We start from the raw sequence: 18,601 nt of genomic DNA on the forward strand, positions 1-18,601 counted from the left end.
CATCCAACAGTTTCAAGTTGTCCTACACGAATGAAACAACAGTTTTGTCTTGATGTGATTAAGTACAATAAAATCATTATCATAAAGGCATATGTAGAAAGAACAGATTTAACTTTGATAGGCTTTAAAGGCAAAGAAAAAGCCTAAGTGTACAAGAAATAGAAACCTTTGGTGTCCCGGTTGTATAACATATTGTAGCAATAAACATCATCTGGTTTTGGTTGATGAAAAGAAAAGGGTGATGGATTGGTGGTTACTTCCCTAAAAAGAATAAAACTTTGATCACAGCTTGTAGCTACAAAAATATGAGGAAGCTATACATACAGCTGATGGATATGTCCTTTTTTGGAATCTTTAAGACTGAATATGATCAAAAAGTAGAAACAAATGGAATGAAATAGATTTAAAGAACATAAATTTGTATGTATGTTGTTTTTCACCTTGGTTTGCTTCTGAAATAGAATGAACCCTAATTAACTTCAAATTATTTTGAATTTAAGTGCATCAGTGTAGATATCTGGTGTCAAAATGTAATTCAAATATTGTAAAATAATATATGTAGTGACCAAGGGACACATGAAATGTGATACATGGATGTATACAGCCTTGAAAGAAATTGAAAGAAATTGATTAAAAAGAATAAATAAGAAATGTGATACATTGATGTGTTAAAGAGAAGAACAAGAAGTATTGTTCTGATTTGACCTTAGGAACAGTTGCCAACAATACATTTGGTAAATGTTAAACTACAGAATCTGAAAATACATTCTCAAACAACCAACAAAACCCATCCAAACACACAAAACATTATCAAATGATCAACAAAACCACAGTTAGAGACAGAAAATCAGAAAATTGTTCTCATTCATAACAAGCTATATAGCTATAAATGGGTAGATTATTCAAAGTATAATGTCATCATAAGAAAAAAAAATTGGAAGTACAGTGCTAAAATTGGGTAGAGATTTCAAAGAATAATGATCTAATAAGAAAAAGATATGAAAGTACAATGCTATAATTGGGTAGACATCTAAAAGTATAAGGACCTAATAAAAAAATAGTTAAAAGTACAATGCTATAATTGGGTAAATTTTCAAAAGCGCAATGTCTTAATAAGAAAAGCTGAAAGGACAACACTGTAATACAAAGAAAAATGAAACTAGGATGCTATAAAAACACAACCAAATGAAAGAAGGTTGTTATTTATAGCAATTAGCCTTAAAAACAACTTAACACTTTAGGATAATATCACACAGATTATACTCCTTAAAGTATTGAAGAAAGTTTTGTAAATTGTTACCTTTAAGTTATTAGCACCATTAAATCAGTAATCAAAATGGCAGAAATCATGAAAGATTGACTTGTGTGTTATTGGAGATGTTTAAGTCTTTTTATCATTATAACAAGACAGAGATAGTGAAAACTGAAAAGTCCAACACTAAACTGTGATTCAACAAAAGGACTTGAAGTTACCTGAATAATACATTTTCCAAATATTCAGCATCTTTTTTTTGATTAATTCAACATCAAGTATGTTAATCCCATCAAGATAATGAATAGATAAAGGTTTTAGGAACAGAGGGGTATTTCTGGAAATACACAAACAGGGTCATACACTCATAGGTACTCCTCATATCGTTTCCATGCTTTGTCAGCTTGTAATCAGTGGATAGAAGGTGGTAATTTGATAAATCAATTTCAAAAGAACCCAACACAACACCCTTATTAATGAAACTAAAAGTGTACCTTTAAACATCAACAGAAAAACTAAATAAGAACATAAAAATCATCAAGTGTTTTTATAGTGTTAAGAGTAAAAACATACACCTTGATTCTCAGGGGCATCTTTTTTTCCTTTTCTCCACCATAACATAAGTTCTTTATTTGGTTTCAGAAACCTTTTCTTGTTGCAGAGTATCATATGGAATCTGTCAAAGGAATTGGAATTAAAAAAAAAATAGCAATTACTTGTGGATTATAGAATATTTTTAAAATGAATGGAATTTGTCAAAGGAATTGAAATCTGCCATGTGCATGGTTTTGACAGGAAATACAAAGGATTTGTTTCCATTCAACTGTTGTTTTGTGTTAATTTTGAAAATCTATCAAAAGAATTAAAGTGAAAATTATGTTAAACAACCAAAACACCCTTTAGTGACTTTTTTTAATAAAATAATATAGAACTTGCTATTTACTGAATAAATAAATAAGTAACAATACAACAATAGAATCCTACAAAATTCTATGGAGTCTTGAAGAACATTGGGAATTTGGTTATGTTCAATAAATGATTGTACCTTGGAATAATATTCAAGTCTACGCAGATCCCATAACCTTTTAGATGGATGTTGTGCTTCATTGCCACATCAAACCTACCAAGAAAAACATAGCACATGAGTCCAAAGAGGGTAATAACGTCTTTTCAACCAATCTAACTTACTGTCCTATATGAAAATAGACACGGTCCCCGAATATATTTCCAACTCCATGTTGTTTCTTTAAAAACAGAAAGCAGATTTCTGTATGCACGAATCGCATGGATACAAAAAAGTAAACTTTTTTCAAATAAATAAAAGAATTGACTAAAAACAAATATCTTTCGTAAAGAATTACCACGCGTACTAAATAAATGCTAAAGGCGCTTTCCATGCAAATTCAACATCTTTTCTTATTGATTCAAGATTAAGTATTTCTGGAAAAACACAAACAGGGGCATAGTGATTACTATACACCAATGAGCAACAAGTAAGAAAATCAGAAAACAAACATAAAACATTGATATACATGTAAAAAAAATCTATCCTAGCATACATAAAACATTGAACAACACAATTGCACTTTGGCATATGTGTTCTAAAATTCATCAAGTTAAAGATTTCAAATTGTTCTTCTTGAAATACCCTTGCCATCAACCAAAATAATCAAAAAGAAAACATGTATAGTTAAAGATTGATGTTTATGGAAGAAAATCTATAAATACGTTGCCATTATGAGTTCTAAAAATTCATCAAGTTAAAGATTTCAAAATGTTCTTCTTAAAATACCCTTGCCATCAACCAAAATAATCAAAAAAATAACATGTATAGTTAAAGATTGATGTTTATGGAAGAAAATCTACAAATACGTTGCCATTATGAGTAAAAATTGAAGTATTTTTGTACAAATCGGTAAAACTAAATTGTTATTTCCCTTCAAAAATTAACATACATTTTGAGGCTTGCTGTTATCTTAACTAACTCGGGTGATATCAATCATCTGATTATTCTCATATGCAACATTTTTATTCACAAAAGAGAAATGATTATTACCTCTTTATATTCACCACTTGTTTTATACATTTCAAGTTCAACCCACCAAAGACCACACATTGTGGCATTTCCCTTCTATGATTTCCCAATTCAGTACATAATAAGTAAAAAAACTTTTTAAATAAATAAAACATCTGACTAAATAACAAAATATCTTGTGTAAAAAATTACCAGGCATACTAAATAAGTGTTGAAGGCGTTTTCCATGCAATATTCAACATCTTTTTTTTTATTGATTCAAATGAAGTATGCTTATCCCATCATTTCCTAAAGATAATAAATAAGCACAAGTTTTAGAAACAGAGGGGTACTTATGGAAATAGACAAACAGGGTCATAGACTCATAGCTATTGCTACATGTAGTCCTGTACAAATAAACAATTAATCAAACAGTAATTAATCTTTTTTAAGAAAAAATAAATAATGGAATTTCAAATCCTTTGAATACAGATTTTGAGGGAATTTGATGGAATCCATTTTGTCAACCAAATTTGCAACTGAAGGGATCTCCCATTCCCATTCCTTCAAACTTCTATGGAATCCATGAACCAAATAAATAGAAAAGGTAGGAAAGAAAAATAACATATCGATTAAAAATTTAGGTCTTTGTTAAGTAAACCTTTAACTGTTGCATTTGAGAAAAGTTAAAGAGTTAATATTTACAGATAGTTATACTATTAAATAGCTTTAAAGTTTAAAATAAAATTGTTTTTTTTTCAGAAAGAACCTCACCCACATCCACTTTGTTGAGTTAACAGCCAAAATGCTGACAAGGAAAGCCATTACCCAAACACAAGAAAGCATCATTTAGATATGAATTTCACATCAATAATTTTTAAACTAAGTGAACTTTTAACATAAAAAAAAGATTAAAGTCTTTACTAAACGAAAGCATTTTCTATCAAGTCAATCATATATAAAATAGACACAAATCAGACATCATTATCCAGGTAGCACTTTATCAGTGCAACACTTGATGAAAAAGAAAAAGGGGATATGTGCCTTATATAAGGTACAATACACAATCTGATATAAGTTTTTTTTTTCCAAAATCAGTTGGACATGCTAAATATCAATCCCATTATTTTATTTGCACTTTACAACAACAAAACAAAATGTATTTGGTTCCTATGGAATTTGTTCCATTTTAATATATGTAACATTGTATGGCATGCCAAATATCATAAAGGAATTGTACTGTTGCTACTTAAAATTATAAAGCTGCATTTTGTACTGTTTAAAGTTGTTAATTGCTACCACAAGAATTTACCATTTTGATCAACTTCTTTCAGCTTCTCCTTAATCTACTTTGACACCCAAAGAATCTCAGGTATCTGTACATTTAACAAAGATTAGATAGATAAATTGATATAAACATGTATAAAAAAAAGGAAAATTATTTAAGTTCAGTCCACCTGTGTAACTTCTGAAACAGAGTTAGCAAATGCTGCTTTAGCATCCTTTTCAATGGAGCATTTCCTGAACTTCATTTGGTACTTATAGGTTAAGCTCCCAACATAATCATCTCGACCTAACCAAGATCCTAGTTCAATTTTGTATTTTAGGCTTCAACTGATTTCCTAGGCATTTCATCGAACAGATAGAGGTTGAACATTTGGTAAGTTACAAATCTTGGGCTCTTAGGGCTTAGATAACTTCTAGTATTAATGTCTCTTTGGGTTGTTGATGATCTTACAGGGGAACATCCCAAATAGGAAAGAGAATAAACATTAGCAGATGAAGTATTCAATGATCACACACCCATAAAAAGAGATTTGACTAGAACATCATCATCATCTAATAAAACTGGTTATTCATAAGAATGCTGACAGAATCTGAAATAGATTCTCAAACAACCAACAAAAAATCATCCAAACACACAAGACATTATCAAATAATCATGAAAACCAAAGAAACACATTCTGAAATAAGCCTACCAGACAAGCTTAATGAAGATTTTACAGAAAAAAAAAAAAACAAAAGACCTAATAAAAAGATAGAGAATAAATACCTAAAAAAGATAGATAAAACTACAAAAATACTATGTCGTTTCATTATGATTTTATGTTACAATAGAAATTGAGCACTTAGAAAGTCATATTTTACAGAAAAAACTCACCACTCAGAAAAGAAAAAAGAGTTAAAAAAAAAAAAAGGCAGCAACTAAACTTCGATCTTTTGTTGTCCATATATATGATATATAGAGAACTAAAAATAAACCATAGAGAACTAAAAATAAACACGAGAAGGGAAAATAATAAGAAGGAAAACTTACAATGATCTTGATAATTTCGTTGGATAATAGACATGATTGCGAGTGTGCTGCGAAGGACTGGGGTGCGAGGATCTGAGGAGAGTGGAGTCACGAAGATCGGGCGAGATGAATCTCCGCGGTGTTTAGAGAGCAGCGAGCGGAATGAGGGAAGAGTGGAAGAGGGAAGAAGAAAAGGTTCTTTTATATTTAAGCGCCAATTCACCACTCAATCCTTTCGACTTCCATTCCAACGGTTCTTTTATATAACCTCTTTCCAAACTTAAAATTTCTAAATTACAATATTAACAAAAAAAACATTTCATTAATCTTAAGCCATTTTACCATTAACTTTTGATTTTTAGGGTTTTAACCCTTTTTATTATAAAATTGGTCTCTTATATTTTCTATTTAATTTTTATTTGGTCAAAACTTTTTTTTTTTACTTTTTTACAATTTTCTTTCTATATATTTTTTGAATAAAGTTTTTACTTAGAAACTCATTTTTATAAAAAGTAGTTTTTTACAAATATTTTATTATATGTATTTTATGTATGTTTTCTAAAACTTCTTTGTTTTTATAAATTATATTTTTTAATTCATTTTATATATTTTACAAAAAAAAATATTTTTTATAGCTTCTTCTACATGTTTATTTTTTAACAACTTGTTTTTACAAAATTACTATTTTTTAGAATATTAATGTTATATATATGTTTGTACGATATGTATAATAAGATTTCTCCATATTTAAATTTATTTTTTTATCGAAATTCTCTGTATATTTGTTTTTAGGCATTAATAGTTGTAATAATTATATTTTTTCAAAAAGCCAACTTTTTATAATTAAAAATAATATTAGTTATGAATTAAATAAATTTAAAAAAAAATTATATTAAAATTATGTTTGTCGTACTAACCAATAAAAAATAATGTTTGATAAAAACTAGCTAATAAGCTAGCTAGAATATATTAAATGACATAACTAAGAGTATATTTAGAAAAAAAAAAAAAAAAAAAAAAAAAAAAAGAACTATTATATTTTTTAAAATTTTTGTTTGTACAACTTAAAAAATCTCATAAAATAAGATAACTTATTAAATGGTTATGACATCCGAAACACATCTTAATTTACTTTAAAAATGATATTTGATATTTGAAAAAGAAGGATGATGAACTAAAATATGTTCATTCAAGCTTATTAAGCATAATAATATTGAATATAAAAACCTAAAACAAAATTCTATATTAAGAAAAAAGTAACTGAAATCTAGTTTTTTATATATTATTTTCAAACAAATATTTTTTTAAATCATTTAGCCATTGAGATGTTGTGATTAGAAAGATGTGTGTAAATTGATTAAACATTATATTATAATTGAAAATAACAACAAATTTAAAATTTCAATCCATGGTTAAAGTTGATTATATGATTTAAATATGTATTCATCTTAAGGTGTATTTGAAAAAAAATACAATATTTTATCAAAAAAATAATGTAAATGTTATAACTTCAAAGTAATGATGATGAACTTGTTATTTTTAGTAACATAATACTTTGGTCAAATTTGTAGTTTTGGTTCTTAAATTTTAAAATTGATAGCTTGCATCCTCATAGTTTATGATTATTGAAGTTTTGGTCATTACATCATATAAAAAGACAAGTTTATTATTTCTTTTTCTTTCTCATTTTCTTTTACCAATTGTTTTTATTATTATTATTATTAGTATTATTATATAACAATTTTATTTGTTCTTTATTTTAATAGAAAAGTCCAAATCACCCTTTACCAAATCCTTCTTCTATTTCGTTCGAGTTACGTTATCATGATCAGATGAAGACGAAGAGGTTTTCCCCCATCGATTATTGCTTGCCTTCCCCATCGAGAACCCTTCCGCTGCTACTGTCGTCGTTATTGGTGGTTGTCAGTCCTTATCCTATCCTCACGATCGCCAGCCACTGCTGGAACATCAGTTGATGATCTCGTTCATTTTACCTTACAGAAAGGAAGAGAAGAATGAAAAGATAAACAAAAAGGAAACACAATAATATATTAAAAAAATAAATACAAGACACCAATCAAACCACAATTGGCTAGCATAACGGTGAACATAAGAGAAGGCAAACACGTGGACAAAAAGTATAAAAGAAACAACAAATAGTCAAATACCACCCAAAATAGAAAAGAAAAAAAAAACACAACATACTGGTATAAACAAAGGACCATTCCTGCCAAAAAGAACCCAAGTTTACTATTCCTAACAACGGTTCTTCTTTAATATATATATATATATATATATATATATATATATATATATATATATATATATATAGAGAGAGAGAGAGAGAGTCAAGATCAAATAAGAAGGAAATTTTTGGTAGGAAGGTAAGAAGTTTTTTTTTCTACATATTTCTTTTCGCGAACAAACAAAATGAATCATTAGATGATTCATTTGTAAGATGATTCATTTGTAAGATGATTCTCAAGAAAAAATTCTCAAAAAAACATCTCGATGATTCATATATACAATGATTTTGTTATTATTCACTAAAATTGTCACAAAAGTGAATTTTTTCTTAATTTACTTAAAATGAATCATAAAAATGTTTTTTTGGGAATTTTTTCTTGTGAATCATCTTACAAATGAATCATCTAGTGATTCATTTCTTTTGTTCGTCAAAAAAATATGTAGAAAAAAAACTTCTTACCTTCCTACCAAAAAGAATTTCTTACCGGATCTATATCCTATATATATATATATATATATATATATATATATATATATATATATATATATATATATATATATATATCATATTTTTATTTATTCATAGCTTTATATTTATTTATCTTTGTTTTTTGTGGTTTAAAATTCTTTTAATATTTTTGACGTCTTATTCGAATATACTATTTAATATTTTTTTATGTTTTGTTCGTTCACATTATATAATGTTTTTTTATGTTTTGCTCGTATAAACAAATTAAAATAGAACCCTGGACAACTATCATACATCAAATATTATTATTTAATGTTGTTTTTGTATGTGTTTTTCGTTTACATTATTCCTTTATGTGCTTTACTTTATTTATTCGGCTTTTAAGAGGTTTTAATGTTTTATTGTTACTTTTTAAACAAATAATCTTCAATATTAGGATAAACAACTATCATATCGTCATAACAACTATATTTTAACAACTATTTGTTAAAAGAATAATTTTAAATAAAATCTATCGCTTGTTAATAACCATTAAGTAGATATCATCTAAATAAAAATAAAGTAAAGCACCCGAAGTATATATAATCTTAAATAAAATCTATTGTTTGTTGTAACATCCCGATGACGAGGTATTTCAAATTTTAATTGGGGGAGTACGACATACGTACGTGTGTATGCTGTGCGTACTAGGGCACGACGTACATCAGTATACGTGGGGCGTACTTGCCAAATATGGAAATCCTAATTTTTAGGGTTTGGATCGTATTTAAACACTCTTATGGTCTCATTTCCTTCACCTCATCTGCCTCCAACCCTCTTATACATTTTTGCAACCCTAGTTTCACCCTGAAGGGAGAGTGTATGTTTTTGTGCCTTATAATAAGAAGAACGGAAGCCAAGCTCATCTTAGAGGAGTGAAGCACTTGGATCTGAGATTTCTACATCAGTTGCAACCTTGTCAAGGTATAAAGCTTGCAACTTTATCCCTCTATCATTTAGATCTAGTTTTGGGTGTCTTGAGGATACGTTTTGGTCCCAAAATGTTAGATATAGAGCATTGCATGTTCTTGATTCATTAAGTCACATTTCCAGACGTTAGTAGAGTATTTGAGCCACAAAAATGGAGTCCCGGTGATTGATTCCATCCTATGCATGATGTAGAGTGTCTTAAGGCATTAAGATGATGGGTTTTTATGGATTAAGCACTTATTGAGCATGCAATGTCATACAATTTGAAACTTTATGACTCCTAACAACATTTTGACATTGGATATGCTTTTGGATGTGTTAAGACATTGTATTAAGCACTTAATATATCATAAAGTTGGAAACTTTAGGGTTTGCATGCTTTCCAGGTACTCCTTGTGTACAAAGTGTACGTCCAACGTACTAAGGTACGCCTTAGTAATCTATGCTTTGACTGATAAAAAACCAAATCAACAACTTGCTTTAATGTTAGATCTTGGTCTGTTAAAATCAGTAATCGCTGTTTATTTGAACGAGCCTTCAAAAATTGTTCAAGTACCCACTTGTACGAATCCACATCATCGGTGCTTAACAACCCAACTCCGACAGTAACAGATGATTTATGATGATCAAGAACAGTGAACGGAACAAAAACCAATGCATACTTGGTTCATATATAACGACATAACCAAAATACAATTAACCATATTTAGAACTTAGAAATAAATTAAAAATAATGATATTAATCACATATGATTAAACAAAAAATCGAATCAGAATGTTTGTTAACAATTAATAAATCACATGCGGTTAGAAAAATAAATACATCAACATACTTGTTGAGAATTAATCAACCATCAATCACATGTGATTATAACACATAATAACATCAGTATGCTTGTTGATAAATAATCAATCACATGTGATTATAATAATAATCACATATGATTACAATCATAATCACATAAGTATACTTGTTGTCAATTGATAAATCACTTGTGATTTAATTAAATAAGCATACTTATTATGTATTCATCAATCACATATAATTAAAAACATAAATATAGAAGAAAAACTTACTTGTTTGTACGAAATGTTGCATCAAAAGACATGACATCTTCGAATTCACTGTAGTAAGCTTTCTTCGTTTCATCGGCGCAAAACATTGCATTCAAAACCTTATTTCCATTGCATTTATAATAAAAAGAATAATTCGGATAGTTATTTTTCCGATCATTCATTTTGTTCACGATAAGTTGTGCATATCTGAATCCAATAATATATGCCATATCGATCCCTTTTAAAAATTTTGTAATCTACAACATTGCCCCTTACATGCTAAAAACTACCTTTCATGGTTGATTTGAGCTTGTAAGCTTTTGTAGCACCCATTTTCGTAGAAGCCTGAACAATGAACTTCTTATCAAAATATGAAAGAGTCCTTATACTTTTCAAGTGAAATGTATCTTCAAGGTCATGGTTGTGATTTTCTTGAAACTTGTCAAACCTATACTCATTGGTTCCTTTGACATGTTTCACAATAATTTTAGCTTTACAGTTTGTCACCCTGTATGTGACGTGTTTAAAACAAACTAGTTTTAATCCTAACAAACTCAAATGAAAACAAACACACGCAAACAATATACCTATCGATAGTAGTTTAGTTTAAGCAAGTAGGGTATCGAACACAGGAACAGTAACAATCAAATTAAGTACTAGTATTATCTAATTAAAAAAAATTAAATAAAAAAATGGGTTTTCTCTAGTTTTTCAAGACTAGAAACTTAATCAAACACTTTAAAACTCAAACAAAGACAATTAACAACTAAGAAGAATAAGAAAGGACAACTAGATTCAATGATAAAAGAGACTTATGTTTAGATTCGATTCACTTATTCCTATGGTTGATTTCGTGGCAAGTGCAATGAATTATTATGTCAATGGTTACCGATTCCTAATGTGATTGGATTCATGTTCATTATTACCAATCCTTTAGCAGACAAGTTAATTCAAACAGTGATCAAGTGATTAAATTAACAAGTTTCCTAGTGTTCAGTTCGTATCAAGCAAGACTTATAACAATAGTTAATTAAATTTGTTCAATTCAATCAACTCATGTATGGTTGTTCATCACACATGCTCACATATTGATTTACACATTTTATAGTTAACCCTAGTTTCATATTCACTATTTCTAGGCATACAATCTTATATTCATAAAACTATATGAATCAAGTAATCAAGAAGATATTCATGCAACTCAATCACTTATTTGTTAACTAAAAATATTTATCATCAATACATAAGGATCTTTAAGAATCTTAACAAGATGAATAACCAAATTAATATCAATTCGACCACTCAATCAAACCATGTTCATAAGATTATCTCATCTAAACAGAAGTAAAAAGCTTTTAGCTCATATCTAAAGCAAGTAATAACCTAAAATCAAAATCTAATGATTCAAACATGGTTCAAAACAAAGATTAAGAAAAGAAGAATGATTATTTGCCTTTGATTCTCTTTGAAATTGTCTCTTATGTTGAAATCTCGAAAATAGCAGCTCCAAGAACCCTTCTGATCTTCAAAATTCGCAACTAGCCTCCAGTAAAAGTTAGGGTTCGAATGAGAAGCGTTTCTATATATAAATTCTAAAAACAGCGTCAACTCGACGAGTTTTTAAGAATAACTCGTCGAGTTTTTTCGATAATCCGCGTATACAGCGTGTACGGCAAGGCATCTTCGAATCGGGAACACTCTTTCAAACTCGTCGAGTTTAGGCCCAACTCGTTGAGTTTTTTCAGAATCAACATTTTCTCAAAACACGAAAGTCGTCCGAAATTGTGTCTAGTTATTAGAACATTTTGAATCTCGTCAATCGGAGTTACTGTTCATGAGATATGGCCAAAACACTGACGAGGGGTCAAGCTGTCCAGCAACATCCTTCTTTCTTCAAAATCCAAGATACAAGCTTCCAATCGCCAATTCCGCTTCCTTTTCCTTCCGAGCATGTCTTTATTGCTGAAAATGAAATATTTAAGATAATTAAGATTATTTTGTTCATTAAATGAGATAAAAACAACATAAAGTATTCAGATAATGCATGAATTTTATAACTAAATATGTCCATATCAGTATGTAACATCCCAAAACATGGTCCCAAAAACTCCATTTTAAAAATAGATAAATTAGTATTTTCAAATATCATCCTTACATCTTCACAAAACCAATGTATCAATGTCATAAAAATTAGACTAAAATATCATATGCGGAATCCCAATGGTGTGTGCGATGCATTCAAACCGAGCTCTTCCCTTTGAAACCGGAAGTACATGCATGAAACACAAACGGAAAACAGTAAGCACAAAGCCTAGTGAGTTCCCAAGATACCGCATACCAAACATATCATATAACCGGACCTGCCCACACTCGCATAACGAGCCCCACCCAATGAGATACGGGCCCCGCCCACACTCGCAATATGGGCCCCGCCCAATAAACATACATATACAAGCATATACAAGTATCATACAGACAACAAGTATATCGACATAACCAATCAAGGTTCGGCCTTGGTGCCTTAGGCCCACTAAACCATGTGAGGAAACTCACCTCAAATGTTGAACCTCATAGAAAGAAATCCCTAGTTGTTTCCCTGACGACTCCCCGAGCTATCAATACAAAATAACACCCAATCAATACGTGGGTTCCAATCAATATCCAACACTCCATGCTTGGGGTAAAATGAGCATTTTACCCCTGGCCTGATTTGATCCATGACTAGGGCCCAAATCCACAATATAAAAGGCCCAAACTAATCTTCCAATGCCTACTTATGGCCCAATTTTCCTAATTGGGCCCAAACCCCTCTAATGTGCCTTACCCTAAAACCCAATAATTTTATTAGTCCAAAAATGTAACGCCCCGATTCTCAGGTATTGTTTTAAATAAGATTTTTGGGTTAGGCCCTACTCGACGAGTTGGTTGCCCTACTCGTCGAGTAGCAGCGGGGTGGGAACGCGAGTTAAGTGACCTACTCGACGAGTCCATATTGGGACTCGGTGAGTAGGAGCTGGCAAATGAAACCCTAAATCTCGGGGTTTTGCACCCTATTTAAAGGAACCTTAGCCTCCCTTGGGCCTCTTTACAGTTCTAGAGAGTCCTTGAGAACCCTAATAAGTGTGTGTGTGCCCATTGTGTGTTTGAAGCTTGAAAAGAGGATCTTTGGAGGGAGAAGGCTTGGAGGAGAAGGAGATTGGAGCAAGTAGAGTGTGGGAATCAACACTTATCTCATTTATCATCTTCTAGAGGTACCCAAATTGCCATTTTCCTTGTAGATCTCTTCTATTGGTTGAGTTTTAGGGTTTTTGTGGAATATTAAGTTGGTAAGATGAGCTATGGGCTAGATCTGAGGTTGTAACTTCAGATCTGGACCCTCCTTGGATTCTAGAAGCATAACATTACAGTTTTGGTCATGATTGAGGTCCCTCTTGAGCATGAAGCTCCATTAAGAACTTAAAATAGGCATTTAGAGCCTTTATAGCCATGCATGCACGTAAAGTTTGCAACTTTACGTGATAAGCATACCCTAGAAGCTTGGATTTGTGATTTGGAGCCGTTGCATGGCTTAAAACAACTCTGTATGGAAAAAGGACTGAATGGACTCGGCGAGTCGCAAGGTTGACTCGGCGAGTCACATGAAGATGGCCGTGAACTCGACGAGTTGGATGAACAACTCGGCGAGTCCGATGAAGATTTCCATAGACTCAACGAGTTGAAGAACAACTCGGCAAGTTTGATGAGTTTTTTCCAAGATATGTTTGCGTGTGTATCCGTCGAGTTGCAAGGAGAAAACTCGATGGGTGGCCTTAAAGTTTGATCGAGAATCGAAGGAACTCGATGAGTCACCCCGATGACTCGGTGAGTTGGAATGTGCTTCTAGGAACTCGGCGAGTTGAGGTCAACACGGACTGTTGACCTTGACTGAGGACTTTGACTTTGATCAGGGGTTGACTAATGGGTTATGGAGTATCTTATAAGGTTAAGGACTTATGAGTATGTTGTACTATGATAATAGGTGGTGGAGCCTGTGTCAAGTGACCCGAGAGTTGGAGTTTACCTTTCGAGTCGACATATGCGAGGTGAGTTATCCTCATTATATCGATAGGGTCTAAGGCACCAAGGCCGATCCTTTAGTTGTTATCATTATGGTATGTTACATGTGGATATGATCTGTTAGATTAGAATCAGGATAGACTATATGTTATGTTCTTATGATCCGTAGGGATTGCTATGTTAGTGACTTGCTAGGTCAGTGCTCTAGTTATGAGAGATTGCTATGCGTGGTAATCAATGAGATAAATATGTTCAATGTTTTGTATATGCCAGTAAATGTTTGTATGTGCACATGGTTATTTGCTTGTTGATTTGGGTTGAGGTGGTCTTGCTTTGTGTTGAAGGCCAGCACACCCTATGAGCAGTCCAAGGAGACTATAGGCCACATGGCGGTCCAGTCATGCCGAAGGCTCGATGTAGATTTAGTAGGTTATAGGCCTTGGAGGGCGGTCCAGTCAGGCCAATGGCCTAGTATGCATGTTGTTGATTCGTGGTTACAGATTTGGTATTTCAGTGTGGTATTGGTATTTTGGGGGTAATTCACTAAGCCCTCGAGCTTACAGTTTGCAGTTTATTGTTTCAGGTACTTTAGGAGGAGATCATGGCAAGACAAAGGCGTGACCGTACCGCTCATCATCCTTATGATCTTGTTTTGGGACACTCTGATGGATATTGATAAAAATGTTTTGTAAACTGTTACTATCTGGTTTTATTTATGCTTGAAAGGTTTAAATTTGGCATAAAAATTTCTGGGTGTTACAAAAAACCTGCTTTCAGATGACCCAAACCGAGGCCCAAAGGTGCGAAGTCCATTTTGACTGAGTACGCAGTGCGTACTAGCAAGACGCTACGCGTACATGCTTGACGGCTTGTACGCTGTACGTACAGACTTGTACACCCAACGTACTCCTCTATTAAACCAACTTTTTCCATTAATCACTTAATGCTTAGCCCAAAGGTCCAAACCACATATCTGAGTCCTAATCAATATCTAGACCCATAAAGTCACCGACTTGGTGACTTTTCATGCCCCAAAGGAATCCAAACTCAAAATATAACATTATACTTTCATGAAAATGGCCCTAACTCTTGCATGGATGGATTTAAACCTCAAACTGGCAACTTTATAACTCATGGACCAAAATAACACCAAGAGTGGCAACTCTAAGCTTCATAAACGATATGAACTCATAATATCTCATCAATGGGACTAAAAGGGTCCATAAACCCAAAACAAAAAGAGATCTAAGCTAAGAAGCATCAAGTTCAAGACTTTATACCTCAAATGAGTGCCAAATGATGATGGGGTTTTAGATCTACAAGCTTCCACTCCTCAATGAAGCTTCAAAGATGATCACCTTCCTTCAAAGCACCAAAATGCACCTCAAAATGGCCTTCTAAGCTCAAAAACACCTAAGTATGGAACTAGGGTTCGAGTGTAGGGTAAGGAGGGCAAGGAGGCTAATAAAATGAGGGTTTCAAGTCCATAAGGATGCTTAAATAGTGGCCAACCCCGGAAATTGGGGTTTTTAAGGTTTTAACGTACGTCCCATGTACACTCCTATACACCCAACGTACACCTCCGAATCTCCGATCAATACCATCTTTGGTAGTATCAACATGAATTCAAGGAATCCACGAGGTGGGCAGGCTGAGTTTGAATGCAAGATATGTAGGGGTTCTTCATGGTTCTGAGGCAATGAGGAATTGATTTGGTCATGGGTGTAAGACCGGTAGTTGTCAAGATCATACCTTCGTATTGTGGTCAGTTGCAAGTTTGCATGGAAATTTCTCTAAGTGCAAGTATGTTGTGGAATCGGTTGGGTACCCGTTTCGATAGCAGAGATGTTGTTCATTATCATCTGATAAGTCGTCGAGGAATTGTAGTGAACTCATGGGAAGTACTTGGGATTATTGAGCTCATTGAGATTTCGAGAAGTATTCATCTGGTTTTGGAATGTGTGTGATCGCTAAGACTGGCTACTAATGGAATGATAGTTCTTGGAAGCCCAGGTTGAATTGTAAGGTTGTGAGATGGATTAGAAATTTATCAATTTATGTGGATTGGAAGACTGCAATCGAATCCAAGTGGGGGAGAATCGTTTAGTCTGAGGGGTGCACAAGAACGGATATTTAGGTTTCATTGCACATCAGTAATGACACATGGTGGGTATGTGATCAGGAACAAGTTAAGGGTCGTGTTAGGGCCTTTCCGAATGTTCTTGTCTAATTAAGGATTTAGGGTTCAAAGCATAACCCAAACACCAAGTTAGAGTATAGTTGGATGCGGGTTCGACTCAGGATGGTCATGGCTGGTATGGTAAGTGAGCGGTAAGGCCATGGGTTGGGACCATGGTAGTATAGAAGTGTTATAAGATTGTGGGGGTGGTCTTAGCATTCACTAGGTCGACATGTAGTGTGGTAGTGCTATAAGACTACGTGTTTGACCCGTAGCATTCACATAGTTCTTGAGCAGTTGTGAGAGCGTAGTAAATCTATGATTTGGCTCGTAGTGTCCTCTAGGTGGGATTAGACCATGGCATGACAGTGTTGTCAGAGGACTTCTATTTTTGTTGGTATGAGGATCATTGGATATGAGGAAAGGTTAGGCTTGTATAGCACTCGATTGGGTGAGACCCATGGGCGAGACTCGTTTGTTTATGATAGAGTGGGTGAGACCCGATGGAAATTGGCTTGAGCAAGGTATTAGATTACGTTTAGAGTGGGATGAATTTGTGGTCAGTGGTTGGTGTTCGTGTGATGGTTAGGATAGGTTAGCCTTTATCAGTTAGAATTTTTTTAGTCGAAGCCTTGTGGTGGGACCAGATGTGAGACCGTCAGTCTCCACGATTGATTGGGGAGTTTACATCTCAGTTCAGTGGAAGGTCACCATGGTTGTAGGAGATCTCAAATAGATCTACTTTGCGAAATTTTGTTGGTTATCATGATGTGAGTTTTTAGATTAGCTTGGCACTTAGGCATGAGACTTGCATTGGGAGTCACCCTTGACCTCAATTGAAGGATTCATCAATGATGAATGGTTGGTTATGTTATCCTCGGTTGGAACAGGAGGGTTGTTGGAGCCATTATGGCAGGCGAGCTAGGACAACTCTTGTCGGATAGACCCTCGTTCAGGAGTCACATAGTGCGATTGTGTGAGGCTATTATCCTCAATAACCAGTTGGAAATCTGGTATTTCAGTAGATTGGTAGGCGAGCATGAGACCAATGAGGTATCAATTGCATCAGAAACGTAATTATGAGACAACAAGATGAGCCTAAGATGGTGCCTGTAATTAAGACTCATGTTAGGAGTCTCCTTGTTGTCAAGTGAAAGGTTTTCGGAAACAATGAATGGTCAGGGATTCTGTTTCCCAGTGGAAACAATGAGATATTCAGGGTTAGGAGGGTTTATGCTCAGTTAGATTGTGAAGTGGATTCGAATTGGCAGTGATTCAGAATGGTTAGTTTGTCGGGGAGTCAGACAAGGTTTGGGATTTCATATTTCGGGCAGAGTAGTTATGGTTATTCTTTAGTGGTTAACGCTAGTGGGGTAAGGATCCGTTCGCAATCGAGATATGAGATCTCTTCTAAAGTTGGGTTTAATTATTGTTTTAGGAAGCTGTTGCATGCATGAGTCAACTTCTCAATCTGTATCGGGTTTGTGGGAGTATCCTACAGGTTGTCGGGCGTTTGGAAGGTAGTGAGGAGTGATTTTGAGGAAGAAATCTAATCCAAGTGGGAGAGAGTTGTAACATCCGGTTTCTCTAAGGAAATTTTTTATAAATAATTCTTAAGTTTTGGTTGACCACGACGCGGCGAGAGGCTAAAGCGTTAAACCCTAATTTCTCGGGTATTTAAAGGAAAAAGGGAGGCTAAGGTTGCCCACCCTCAGCCTCCATCACTCTTAAACCTCTGAGTTTGTAAACCTAATCTCTTTCGAAGCTTTTGAGCTCATTTTGGGCCTTTCTGGATGGTTTTTAGCTCCTTCTTGAAGAAGAAGACTCCATTGGTGTATTTTTTGGAGCAAGCAAGCTTATTTCCATCATCTTGTGTTGTCGCTAGACCTTTGTAAGTTGTTAAGCTTTTACCATTCTCTTTCAATCATGCTAGATCTAGGTTTTTGTTCTTATTTCCTCATGTTGGGTCGAGTGGAATGCATGGAGTCCATAAAGTTGGCAACTTTATGGATTATTAAGGTCCCATTGCTATCATATGTTTCAGATATGGAGCTTAATGCTAT

General features: G+C 33.3%; 1 long non-coding RNA gene across 1 annotated transcript; it reads right to left on the reverse strand.

Moving 5' to 3' along the window:
* Window positions 1–3,375: 3,375 nt before the first annotated feature.
* Window positions 3,376–5,429, reverse strand: LOC122198163 (uncharacterized). Its single transcript, XR_006192044.2, has 3 exons — window positions 4,724–5,429; window positions 4,579–4,642; window positions 3,376–3,575 (listed from the first exon to the last, which is right to left on the reverse strand). It is a non-coding gene; the product is annotated as an uncharacterized LOC122198163 (long non-coding RNA).
* Between the last annotated feature and the right edge of the window lie 13,172 nt (window positions 5,430–18,601).

The sequence above is a fragment of the Lactuca sativa genome, chromosome 5 (assembly GCF_002870075.4).
Source record: "Lactuca sativa cultivar Salinas chromosome 5, Lsat_Salinas_v11, whole genome shotgun sequence".
NCBI classification, from domain to species: domain Eukaryota; kingdom Viridiplantae; phylum Streptophyta; class Magnoliopsida; order Asterales; family Asteraceae; genus Lactuca; species Lactuca sativa.